The following is a 13727-nucleotide window of genomic DNA, read 5'->3' as shown; positions in this document are numbered from 1 at the left end:
CAACTGGTCTACCTCCTACAATCTGGGGCCATGGGTGGCCTGGAGCTCCAACAAACTGCGCTGCCCTTCCCAGGACTCAAGGAGTGATATCAGAGTTGGGCAGTGAGCCCATCATCCAGGTAGCCTAGCCTCCTAGTTCATCAACTGAGAGATTTTGAAGCTTCATTTGTCAGCCTTGACCTATGCAACCATAGATTGACATCTCTGCCTTGTACCACTCCAGCTTCTAGGATGACAAGAGCTGCCATGAAGACAAATACCAGGAAGACAAGAATACTTTGGGCTTCATTAACCCTGGTACTGATAAGCATAAGCTGTGTACTGATCTGATGACTGAAATCTTAAGTCAGAGTGATGTGAACTGCACTGAGGAGATCTTACTGCAAGATCCCAATTAGAGAGGGCGATCATCTCTGAGGAAGAAGTTACCCCATTCCTGACATACTACTGCAAGGAAGGTGCCGACCTTGATCCAGAAAACTTGGTTTTTCTAAACGGTTGTTGCTCTGTCTTTTCCATGCTGGCCACTGTTTAGTGTGATCCAATTAAGGCCTTTCTGACTCCTCACTCCCTTCTGTGGTGGTTTCCTCTTCAGTTTCCAGCTGTGTGTGAAAGTTGAGCTGATGCTTGTCCACTGATGTGAATATCCATGCTTTCCAGCTCATTTTGTACAAGTTGGAGAAAGCTCTGCTTGAGGCTATGCTTATGGAGAATAAGCATAATTAATCCTCAGAATCCTCTGGATGACTTCAACTCCCAGATTCACTGAAGGAATACCTGGAATTTGCCAAGAGATACAACCTACATGTCATCATAGATGAAATTTACATGCTGTCTGTGTTGGATGAACATGAAAATGTTCCGGGCATGGAAAGCTTGTCTGACCTCAACAACACCCATGCGATCAATCAGTCAGTACCAATAAGGATTTCAGCATCTCTTGCTTTGGCTTAGGTGCTCTGTATACCCACAACAAGGAGGTGGGGCTCTGCCATGAGCTTTGCAGCATTTCTGGCATCACCCAGGACAAGCCATGTTGGCTGCTCCAGGACAGAAAACAGATTGAAAAAGTGTATCTGCTCACTAACTCTCACAGATGCATTATCAACAAGTGAAGGTTTTGAAGATCCCCTTTCTCAACTGTGGCTCTGGCCTCTATGTCTGAGTCAACTTGGAACACATCCTGGACCTGTATGCATGTGAGGAAGAGCTGCTCCTCCATTGCTGTTTCCTGAACAGCAAGCTGATGTCCCGTGGTGAAACCTACAAGTATAAGGTGCCTAGAATTTTCTACCTAATCATGGTGGATAAACTCATCTGTTAAAACACAACAATGCAACAGTTCTATCAGGTGCTTCTATGGAGCAGAAGCAGGATTTGATAGTGAAGCGGCTGGAGGATGTACAGAGGGAGTGAGTAAGCTCTCTTCCTCCCAGTCAGTCACTCCAGCCAATCACATGCTCAGGGAGGCTTGTTATCAGCCTCTGGTCTAGAAAACTGGGGCACTGAGCTGAACTGGTGCTGTGGCTGAGCAAACAGTGGGCTCCTCCAGGAAGGGGCTCATGTGACTCAGTCATCAACCTCCTTCAACTGAGCATCTTTCATTTTTGGAAGCTTTGCATCCTTTCATTATTTGCTAGCTATTGCATGTGCAAAACATTTTTTATGGGGTTGGAATGGGAAAGCCTACGGGAATAAAAGGAACTCCTTGGGTCTTGTTTAGTTGGATTTATTTTTGTCTTTGATGTCTTCTAAATTCCATATTCTTTTGAATTCCAGGCCTGTTCTTTTTCCAGTTGATATTTTTCATAATCACCTTTGGAAGTTAGATTAATTTTTGTCCTTTTAAAAATTCTAAGGGAGGTTATATGTAATGAATACTGTCAGGGGCAGGCCAGAAAGGAAGGGAAAAAATGACCCCTAACTGATGGAACATATTCCAGGCATTAGAGGCACTGTCCCATAGGATCCTGACAAGATCACACTGTCCTTGCCCATGAGTGATTGAATGGCAGGGTGGAGGCAGAATTCTAGAAGTTCCTATTTCTTCTTTTTCAAAATGAATCTCTTAGGACAATCCTGGGGTCTTTCATTTCCATCTCTGGTGTTTTCAGCTGTTTTAATCATACCACTTGAGTTTCTCTGCAAAACTTTTGCATATCTGAGATTTAGTGTGAACACTGCTGCTATGAAATGAGTTGGACAGGGACCACCACCATTTTATAGACGATAATAGGACTTTTAGAAACACCTGGTGGCTTTGGTCAGTCATTTGGGCTTGTGCTCATCCTCCCTTTTGGGTCTAGGTTTGGGGGTTCTTGTTCTTCAGTAATAATGTCCTTTTATAAAAAATTAAAAATTAAAAAAAGAAGTGTACCAACAAATCCTGATTCTTAAGTTTTTTTTTAAATGCCAGATAGTGTTCTTTAGAAATTGACTACCGCTAATAAAAAGAGAAAAGGAATTCATTGGAAAGATGAGGGAGCTACTGTGACCAGACATGCTCTTCTTAGGGCCTCTGAAATAGCAGCTAATAGACAGTCTTATCAGGATGCTGTCCCTAAGATGGGAGGGATGATACCTTCCATGGAAGATATAGACTGTTTCTGTCTCCTGTTCCACAGATTCAGATAATAGAGTTGGGAGTGGGGGAGAAAACTGTCACATCTACAAGTATGGAATCTCCCTCCATTCTTTAGGTCTTTGATTTCTCTCAATAAGGCTTCACTAGTTTTTGGCATAAAAGTCTTACACATATTTTGTTAAATTTATCACTCTGTTATGCTTTTCATGTTATTTTAAATGTCTTGTTAATTAATTCGTCTTCTAATTGTTTGTATACTGAAATAACTGACGTCTATAAAATGAATCTTGCACCTACCAAGAACGTTGACGACTCTGAGGCTTTACCGTGGTGTTTTGTTCTGTGCCCATGTTCAGTTGTCTCCAGCTCTTCATGACCCCATGGACTGTAGCCCACCAGGTTCCTCTATTCATGTAATTTTCCCTGCAAGAATATTGGAGTGGGTTGTCATTTACTTCTCCAGGGGGTCTACCCAACCCTGGAGTTGAACCCATGTCTCTTGAATCTCCTGCATCGACGAGCAGATTACTTACCACTGTGCCACCTGGGGGACTTGAGGTTTTACCCTACTTGCAAACTCATAGATTCCATGGATGTTGACAGAAGGCATGAGAAGCTTGGATTACAGACAAATGACAACTTACTAACCACAGTAATAGCAGTAATCAGAGTACTAATTTTTGCTTAGTTCCCCAAGCCTTGCTTCCTACAGGGCAAAGTGAGGAGGACCAAGGGATGCCAGCATGTGCAATGGGGTGGGTTGCAAGAGAGGGAACCCACATTTAGGGAACCTGATTCTTTTGTAATGGCCAGTAAGCCTGCCTAAAATTTGGCCCTGGAGGAGGCATTATTTTTACTATACTGAAAAAATTGTATTCATAATTTTAGTTCAACAATCCTTGCTTTACAGATAAGGATTCTGAGTCCAGGGAGGAAAATCAAGCTTTACATCCATTTCTTTTCTCCTTATCCCCATGGAAGGAAATGGGAACCCACTCTAATATTCTTGCCTGGAGAATCCCATGGACAGAGGAGTCTGGTGGGCTACATCCACAGGGTCACAAAGAGTCAGACATGACTGAGCGACTTCACTTTCACTCTATCCCCATGGTGCTTATTCTTGGTCAATTATTACCTCTTTTCTAGATTATTGTCACAGATTCCCATATTCATACCAATGTTCCTGAAGTTCTCCTTTGCTTATTTAATTACTTAGTTAAAATGTTATTAATTCTTTAAATAATGCATGTTGAATATGCTTACTTTTCACCTACGTTCCACGCTCTGAAGTAAAGATGACAGGTAGAGTTGTGCTGTTCACGCTGCATGAGTTTCTTTTTCACCTTCTAGTAGGGGAGACAGATAAGTAAAACAACAACAAAATGTATGTGTCCTGTCTGAGAAGGAAATATGAATGTTAAGAAGAAAACCAAAGAAAATCATAAAAGTATAGAATGCTGGTATGGAAAGTGTTATTTTTGATCCATCCTTGTTTGAGGAGCATGGTGAATAGGCACAACAGTGAAGTAAAGGATCCTGCTAAGAAAAGATCCCAGGAGAAAACACAACGGTAATGATGCCCTAAACAGCAAGTGCGAAGGCCGCAAGGCAGGAGAACTTGGATGCATTTGAAGAGCCAGAAATGGCAACCCACTCCAGTATTCTTGCCTGGAGAATCCCATGGACAGAGGAGCCTGGTGGGCTACAGTCCACAGGGTTGCAGAGTTGGACACGACTGAGTGACTTCACTTTTCTAGTGTGGCTGGAACAGAGGAAATCTGGTAAGAGATAAAGACAGAAAATGTACAGAATGGCCAGGTCATTAGAGTCCCCTATGTAAACCTGATGTTTCCTCAAATTTCAGTGAACAAAATTCAGACGCTTGACTGAGTAACCAAGGCTCCCCACTAATTTTTTTCAACCTTTTCCAACTTTAATAATCCCCTTACATGAATACTTCACATTAGCCCAACAGTCTTCATCAGACCCCAAATTACTTCTCATGGATCTGCTACTAGAATGATTTTCCTTATGCAACCTCTGACTATTGAAATTGGCTGGATCTGCAAGGTCTAGTTCCAAAATGCTGCTTGTCTGTTCTGTGTATGAAGTTGTATCTGCACATTAGACTTCACATTTCTGTGTGTGTGTTTTGTCATTTCTATGGTGCATTTCAGATTCCTAGAGACTTGAAGATACCACCTTTTATCCCATTTATATCTAGTGTGGAGCCTTATAGATATTAAAATATGATATAAAGGCTATTTGAAGAAAGATCCATATGTTTACAATTTTGGAAGAAAAAAGCTCTCTAAGTTGCATCCTCTCATCTGAAGAACAAAATAGGGAAGTGATAGAAACATACATTGTAATTTATTTATATATAGTTATCTGATATTGAGTAAATACTTAAATGAATGAGAAAATGTCATAGAAGAATGGTCTAGGTTTTTTCCAAGTGTGGTAAATTGTCACAACTCTTTGAGACCCCACATGGGACACTCCAGGCAAGGATATTGGAGTGGGTTGCCATTTCTTTCTCCAGGGGATCTTCTCAATCTAGGGATCAAACTCATGTCTCCTGCATTGGCAGGTGGATTCTTTACTGCTGAGCCACCAAAAAGTCCCCTTTAAATAAGAAATACTTTTTAATCGCTTTTCATTTGGAAACCTAAACAATGTAAACTAATACATCACTTATGAATCTCCAATTGTAAATAATGAAACTATAAAATTGTAGGTATGACTATGTCAAAGCCTTTGACTGGGTGGATCACAATAAACTGTGGAAAATTCTTCAAGAGATGGGAATACCAGACCACCTGACCTGCCTCTTGAGAAACCTGTATGCAGGTCAGGAAGCAACAGTTAGAACTGTACATGGAACAACAGACTGGTTCCAGGTAGGAAAAGGAGTACGTCAAGGCTGTATATTGTCACCCTGCTTATTTAACTTATATGCAGAGTACATCAAGAGAAATGCTGGGCTGGATGAAGCACAAGCTGGAATCAAGATTGCTGGGAGAAATATAAATAACCTCAGATATGCAAATGACAGCATCCTTCTGGCAGAAAGCGAAGAAGAACTAAATAGCTTCTTGATGAAAATAAAAGAGGAGAGTGAAAAAGTTGGCTTAAAGCTCAACATTCAGAAAACGAAGATCATGGCATTTGGTCCCATCACTTCATGGGAAATAGATGGGGAAACAGTGGAACCAGTGGCAGACTTTATTTTCTTGGGCTCCAAACTCACTGCAGATGGTTACTGTAGCCATGAAATAAAAAGACGCTTACTCCTTGGAAGAAAAGTTATGACCGACCTAGACAGCATATTAAAAAGCAGAGAAATTACTTTGCCACCAAAGGTCTGTCTAGTAAAAGCTATGGTTTTTGTAGTAGTCATATATGGATGTGAGAGTTGAACTATAAAGCAAGCTGACACCTGAAGAATTGGTGCTTTTGAACAGTGGTGTTGGAGAAGACTCTTGAGCATCCCTTGGACTGCAAGGAGATCCAACCAGTCCATCCTAAAGGAAATAAGTCCTGAATGTTCATTGGAAGGACTGATGCTGAAGCTGAAACTCCAATACCTTGGCCACCTGATGCGAAGAACTGACTCACTGGAAAAGACCCTGATGCTGGGAAAGATTGAGGGCAGGAGGAGAAGGGGACAACAGAGGATGAGATGGCTGGATGGCATCACTGACTCAAGGGACATGGGTTTGAGTAGGCTCCGGGAGTTGGTGATGGACAGGGAGGCCTGGCATGCTGCAGTCCATGGAGTCACAAATAGCTGGACATGACTGAGTGACTGAACTGAAATGAACTGAAGTAAAACAATATTTCTTTTAAGAGTTTCAATAATCTCTGAAGATTTTATCAGTACTATTGCTGACAAGGAAATTGTGCAATCTGTTACAAACACATTTAGGAAATTGGAATCGATTTTTTCTCAAGGATTTTATAGACTAATCTTTCAAGACCTGCTAAAATTTTGATGTCCAAAGTAATACAAACAACTTTTTGCCCAGTTTATCTCTTTTTTCCCTTTCTCTTGCTTTTAGTCCTTTTTTTTCCTTTCAAATTATGTTTTCTTTGCTGTTTTGTTAAAAGCATGCATACTAATTTTAAAGATCAAGCACTCTAGAATATATATAACCAAAATATTATTCACATAAAAATACCATTTTAATGTAATATTCTTTAATCTGTATTTTTTAATTTGACTTAGCATTATTTCATGGCTATCAATGAACGTAATCTTTATCATTATTTTAATTGCCTTGCAATATTTATTTGCATATTTGTGCATACCTAGTTCCCACACCTCTCTGAGGATCATATTTCTAGTTTCAGAATAAACTCATTATCTTCCACTGAAATAATGGAGGAATTATTGTTATGAAATAATGCTTCTGTGAAATAATTTTCAAGCAATGTTATACATTTAAGGATCCTTTAATATTTGTAGTAGCATCAATTTTTCAATAGCAAATATTTGGCCAGGTGTGATATAGGCAACATGTATTTGAGGTTGGGTGAGTTTCTACAGGTAAATTGAATTAAATGATTTGTGATAAAGTTATTTTTACCATATCTCACTGATTCTTAATCTTGGCATACATATTACATTCATATACATGCTTTGAACTTTTAACAAATATTGACATCCAGACTGTATCCCAAACCAATGAGATTAAATCTTTGGATGAAACCAGAGCTTCTGCTGAATCTAAAGAGAGAGAGTTGAGAACCACTGAGACTAATTCCAAGGTAATTTGTGCAGAATTTATAAAAATTGTGTCCTTTTCATTTTGAGGAGAATGGAAGGTCATCTTAAAATTGGGGAAATACGTATACATGTGGAGTTTGTTCATTCCAGTTTGTAGAATCTCTGTTTGTGTATGCCACTTACTCCTAGATACTCTCTGAGAATCAAAATCAAGCTTTTGGATGGTTTTAAAAAAACATTTTATGGTTACTTATCTTTCTAACAAGTACATGGTACAGTGGTTGCCTTGAAGGGTCAAAGCTCCTGGAAACATATAAGTTTGTGGAAACTTCATTCTAAGTGGGACATTTAATGCAGAATCTTGAATTAGCTGAATTAAAGTCATAGATGGCTTTCTTAAAAGAGAGTAAAATGTAAGAATGGAGAGGAAAAGAGAAAAGATGAGAGGGAGTATATTGTCACTTTAAGTGACTGAACTGGATTTTGATACGAATGATGCCTCAAAGCCATAGGTGTAAGTAGTGACAATATCTTATTATTTATTTTATTAGCTATAGAAATAAATGGACCTTTGTCTATCTGCACAAACTTCACAGCCCAAAAATCTAAAGTATCAAATAAAGGTGGTTTTCACTGAAATAAAGTCTATAGAAAGTAATGTTTCCAATGAAACATTGACAAAAGATAGGCAAAAATGTCTCACAAACATTGAATTTTTTGCTTTCTTTTCTTGTATTGTTTTTTAAAAAATCACACATAAAATAATGGTAAAGTAATGGCTAAAGGGCAACTTAGAACTAAATGGAAAACTTTTGTTTTCAAATTAATATTGTTTCAATTCTCAAGTACCAGGAGAGTTTGCATTTTGAATAGAATTTTAAGATATAATGTCATGAAAGAAAAGAAATGCAAATGTATTTGTTGTAGATAAGAGTTTGTAAAACAGGTGAAGATGTAGAAAATAAATCAACATAACTGGATTTTCACCCAATTATTACTGGGTGGATGTGGTTTTTTAATCTAAGAGTATTGTAGAATACATCTCACACCAAATAATTCAGTGGTGCTTTTTTTATTTCATAAGCAGCTATAACATATTGAAAAAATAATTTGATGCCATTTTATGATAGGTGTAATTTGCAAGGGGCTTCCGCGGTGGCTCAGCAGTAAAGACCCTGCCTGCAAAGCAGGAGCTTCAGGAGATACAGGTTTGGTCCCTTGGTCAGGAAGATCCCCTGGAGGAGAAAATGGCAACCCACTTCAGTATTCTTGCCTAGAGAATCCATGGACAGAGGAGCCTGACCGGCTACAGGGTACAGAGTCACAGAGTCTGACACAACAGAAGTGACTAAGCACACATGCACGTAATTTGCAAGTTTTGTTTTTTGATTGTTTAAGTCCATAAAGTACTCACATTGCTGCTATAGCATAACTTATTGTTTTAGCAAATATTCCCTGATCAAGAATGATTGTTTAATAGTAGAGTCTTATAATTTCATATGAAAGCTATATGGAAAAAATTAAACAGGATCACTTTGACAATTGTGGTAGTTTTCAATACCTAGAAACTTGGCAATATGTAGGTAAAATATTAAGATAAATTATTTCAATGTTTTAAAATGTTGGGATAATCTTTAAGTATAAAGTTACATTTTCTCTTCTCCACAAATTAAATTATGTTTTATTTAAAGAGTTTACTTTAGATAATAGCACTTCACAGATATAAGGATTTTGCAAAAGCTCTTGAAATTCAGACAACTAGCACTCTTAGAACACTGGGTTCACAAAATGGTTTAGAAAACTGTCAAAAATAGAAGAGACAAATAAAAATTTTTTTAAAAAACAGAGCTTCCAAATTCACCACTAGAATCAGTCAGAGTTTAAGTCATTTTTCCTGGGAATGATTTAGCACAAATAGATATGAGATGGTGGGACTGGACTAGAAAGTGTTCTTTTTTTTTTTTTTCTTCCAGTTTTACTGAGGTATAATTTACATACTGTATAAGTTTAAGAACTGTATAAGTTTCAAGTGCACAGCATAATACTTTAAGTTAGATATATAGTGAAATGATTACCACACTGTTTCATGAACATCTATCATCTCAAGTAGATACAAGATAAAAACATTTTTTCCTTATGATAAGGACTCCTGATTTACTCTGTAAACAACTTTCATATATAATGTAAGTAGGGTTAATTATATTTATCATGTTGTATATTGCATTCTTAGTACTTATTTATCCTGTAATTGGAAGTTGGTACCTTTTGACTATCTTTATCCAATTCCCCCTATTCCCACTCACAGTGTTCTTTTTTAATCTTAAAAGCACATACATATATCAATTAAATAATTTAGTTTTGATCACATGTTTCTTTCACATCACTATTTTTTTGTTTCAGTTCTGTTCTATTATGAATTCAGAACTGTATTGTTTTGAGGCAGTGTTAATTTCAGCATATGTGAAAATTTTGTTCTAGAGTTGAATATTGTTATTTCATTTTGTACTACCTATGATAGTGGTGGAGGGACGCTACAAAAAAAATGGTACAGTATTGGGGAAGCCTAGTTGCATATGGTGATGAGAACATGTGATTGTAGCCAGGAGCACTGATTTCCAGCTTAACATTTGCTTCATTCTTCTTGTGTGACCCTGGCTAATCATTTAACCCACCTGTGTTTCTGTTCCTTCAATCAGAGGGAGAGAATAATTTCTATCCATTCATACAAAAATTATAAATTCTTTAAGCACAGAGATCTTGACATTTTCAAGAGTTTTTCCTAGCATTTTTTTTTTTTTTTTACAGTTCTATGCCCTGGTAAGCTCAGTTGGTAAAGAATCTGCCTGCAACGCAGGAGACCTTGGTTCAATTCCTGGGTCGGGAAGATCCCTTGGAGAAGGGATTGTCTATCCACTCCAGGGCTTCCCTTATGGCTCAGCTGGTAAAGAATTCGCCTGCGATGAGGGAGACCTGGGTTCGATCCCTGGGCTGGGAAGATCCCCTGGAGAAGGGAAAGGCTACCCACTCCAGTGTTCTGGCCTAGAGAATTCCATGGACTGTATAGTCCTTGGGGTCGCAAGAGTCAGACACGACTGAGCAACTTTCACTTTCACTTCAGGCGCTGGCAGGTACTTGAAAATAATTGACCTAATGTTTAATAGATGATTGAAATTAATGTAGGCATTAGGCATGCAATTTATTAAATTACTATTAAATCATTATACCATGGTATCGTCAAAAAAAACATATAGATGGTTTAGGAGGACATGTCAAGTTTAATTATCTTCATTAAATCTAAGACAGTAATAATATGATTTAGCAGAATATCACTGCACTGGGCTCAGGAGGCTTAGGGTCCAAGAACATCCTGGAGTCCCATCAAAATCATTAATTCATGGAGTTGCCTGGATAGAAATGTTTTCTGAGGTGTTCTCTTTGTCATTTTATGACAGAGGAAAGCAATGGTCTTGTATCCTAGACCCAGATATTTTTGCTTAGTTTTTTGAGTTCTTCCTTTAATGACTTGGCCAAGTTCTTGACTACTGTAGCTGGATGACTTCATCTCTGAAAGGTTGAGGTAGGTGTTCACAAGAGTTTCTCAGGTTATGAATTTCAGATCATTTATGGGGCAATGTCTGTTTCTTTGTTGATTTTTATTTCCTATTCACATTTTTAGTAAACTAAAACAAGGTTTCCTTGTGTTTCTATGTTCAATATGTTTATTGTCGCCTTACTGACACTTTATTTCTGAATGAAACAAATGAAACATAACAACAGCAACTCTGCAACTCATTTAAAGGAGAGATAGAAGAGTTTGATTCTGATCCTTCTTTGCCAAGGAATTTGTGGGGCCTTTTCCCAGTGCAACTTGTGCAAGGCTTAATCCTGTTTCAAGGCAAAACATTTCCAAAGTTGCTAGTGAATGTGGAGCATACAGTTCTGGAATCACTCCTGGTAACTTGAGCAAACTATTCTGCAAAATTTCATACTATGGGAGAAAGGAGACCACAGTGACAGGAAGGCCCTTCTTGCCAAATGGATGAAGTTAGAAGGAAAACACAATGTTGACATGGAGAAAAAAACAAAGAATTGCTTGAAATCCTTCAGAGAATGCAGAAAACTCCACAATTGTTTCACTATCTGGTAATGATTAAGGATGCTTTAAATTTGTTGTGCCTTAGAAAGTTAGGTATTGAAACAGAATGAGTATCTATTTTTTTTATGATACATGTATTTATTATTATTTTTTTTTTACTTTACAATATTATATTGGTTTTGCCATACATCAACATTAATCCACCATGGGTGTATACGTGTTTCCCATCCTGAATCCCCCTCCCATCTCCCTCCCCGTACCATCCAGAATGAGTATCTATTAACATTTTAAAATATGATATTTTTCTATCTTTCTTTTCAAAGAAATTCCTATGGCTGATTCATGTTGAGGTTTGACAGAAAACAAAATTCTGTAAAGTAATTATACTTCAATAAAAAAGATGAATTAAAAAAGAAAGACAAAGGAATTTTTTCCCAAGAGATTTATTAGTCTACAAGATTTAGATTCACCATGATCCTTCCGTGAGGATCCCAGCTCTCTCAGGAATCCATGTTGTTTACAGGTGTATACTTACCTACACTGTAGGTAGCTTAGCATTATATCCTGGCTTCCCATTCATTTGTGCAATTGTCAAGGCAATACATGGAAAAGTGAGTCTGAACACCTCGGTCTGACTCACTCTTAAATCTAATTTGGTGACACTGAGCAAGAATCTCTCTAGGCTGTTATTCTCACCTATTTTAATCCTCAACCTAGGATCCCAAAACCTCTCTGGGTCCTTTAGAATGTCAGAGAAATCTGAAAGCTTTATTGAATTAAAAAAAAATTTAATTGAAATCAATTATGTTCTTCTCAATTAGGGTACATAGTCTGAAAGAAACTGTTTCTGTACTTTTTTAAAGCAATAATAGCAGTTTAATGTAACCCCACTTGTGGTAATAAGAGCATGTTACCCCACAAGTGGTCTCATGCTGAGCAACTATTCTGGTTGAACATCATTATGTGCATTAAATTATTTAATTAATAAATTATAATTTGGTAGGTACAAACCTTTAAGGTAAAAGACATCAAAGAGAAAAAGGAACACTGTATTTTTTGAAGAGTTAAAAATGGAAACCCATGCACTGGGTTGTCTATAAAGTGTTTCACTCCAGGATCCTAGATCAGGAGTTGGTAAACTTTTTCTGTTAAACCACCACATAGAGACTATTTTAGACTTTGTCTGCCAAATGACTCTGTCAGAGCTACTCAATTTTGCCACTATAGTGTGAAAGCAGCGATAGTTCAATTCAGTTCGATTCAGTCGCTCAGTCGTGTCTGACTCTTTGCAACCCCATGAACTGTAGCACGCCAGGCCTCCCTGTCCATCACCAACTCCTGGAGTTCATTCATTCTCACGTTCATCAAGTCCGTGATGCCATCCAGCCATCTCATCCTCTGTCATCCCCTTCTCCTCCTGCCCCCAATCCCTCCCAGCATCAAAGTCTTTTCCAGTGAGTCAATTCTTCACATGAGGTGGCCAAAGTACTGGAGTTTCAGCTTCAGCATCATTCCTTCCAAAGAAATCCCAGGGCTGATCTCCTTCAGAATGGACTGGTTGGATCTCCTTGCAGTCCAAGGGACTCTCAAGAGTCTTCTCCAACACCACAGTTCAAAAGCATCAATTCTTCGGCGCTCAGTCTTCTTCACAGTCCAACTCTCACAACCATACATGACCACTGGGAAAACCATAGCCTTGACTAGACGGACCTTTGTTTGCAAAGTAATGTCTCTGCTTTGGAATATGCTATCTAGGTTGGTCATAACTTTCCTTCCAAGGAGTAAGTGTCTTTTAATTTCATGGCTGCAGTCACCATCTGCAGTGATTTTGGAGCCCCCAAAAATAAAGTCTGACACTGTTTCCACTGTTTCCCCATCTATTTCCCATGAAGTGGTAGGACCAGATGCCATGATCTTCGTTTTCTGAATGTTGAGCTTTAAGCCAACTTTTTCACTCTCCTCTTTCCCTTTCATCAAGAGGCTTTTTAGCTCCTCTTCACTTTCTGCCATAAGGGTGGTGTCATCTACATATCTGAGGTTATTGATATTTCTCCCGGTAATCTTGATCCCAGCTTGTGTTTCTTCCAGTCCAGCATTTCTTATAATGTACTCTGCATAGAAGTTAAATAAGCAGGGTGACAATATGCAGCCTTGACGTACTCCTTTTCCTATTTGGAACCAGTCTGTTGTTTCATGTCCAGTTCTAACTGTTACTTCCTGACCTGCATACAGGTTTCTCAAGAGGCAGGTTAGGTGGTCTGGTATTCCCATCTCTTGAAGAATTTTCCACAGTTTACTGTGATCCACACAGTCAA

The 13727-nt window shown here is 38.3% G+C and overlaps 1 pseudogene; it reads left to right on the top strand.

Moving 5' to 3' along the window:
- LOC102188898 overlaps positions 1–638 on the top strand; it is a 43657-nt pseudogene extending 43019 nt beyond the window's left edge.

The sequence above is a fragment of the Capra hircus genome, chromosome 20 (assembly GCF_001704415.2).
Source record: "Capra hircus breed San Clemente chromosome 20, ASM170441v1, whole genome shotgun sequence".
In the NCBI taxonomy this organism is placed as follows: domain Eukaryota; kingdom Metazoa; phylum Chordata; class Mammalia; order Artiodactyla; family Bovidae; genus Capra; species Capra hircus.
The sequence above is the reverse complement of the archived record's forward strand: the minus strand, read 5'-3'. Positions and strand labels throughout refer to the sequence as shown.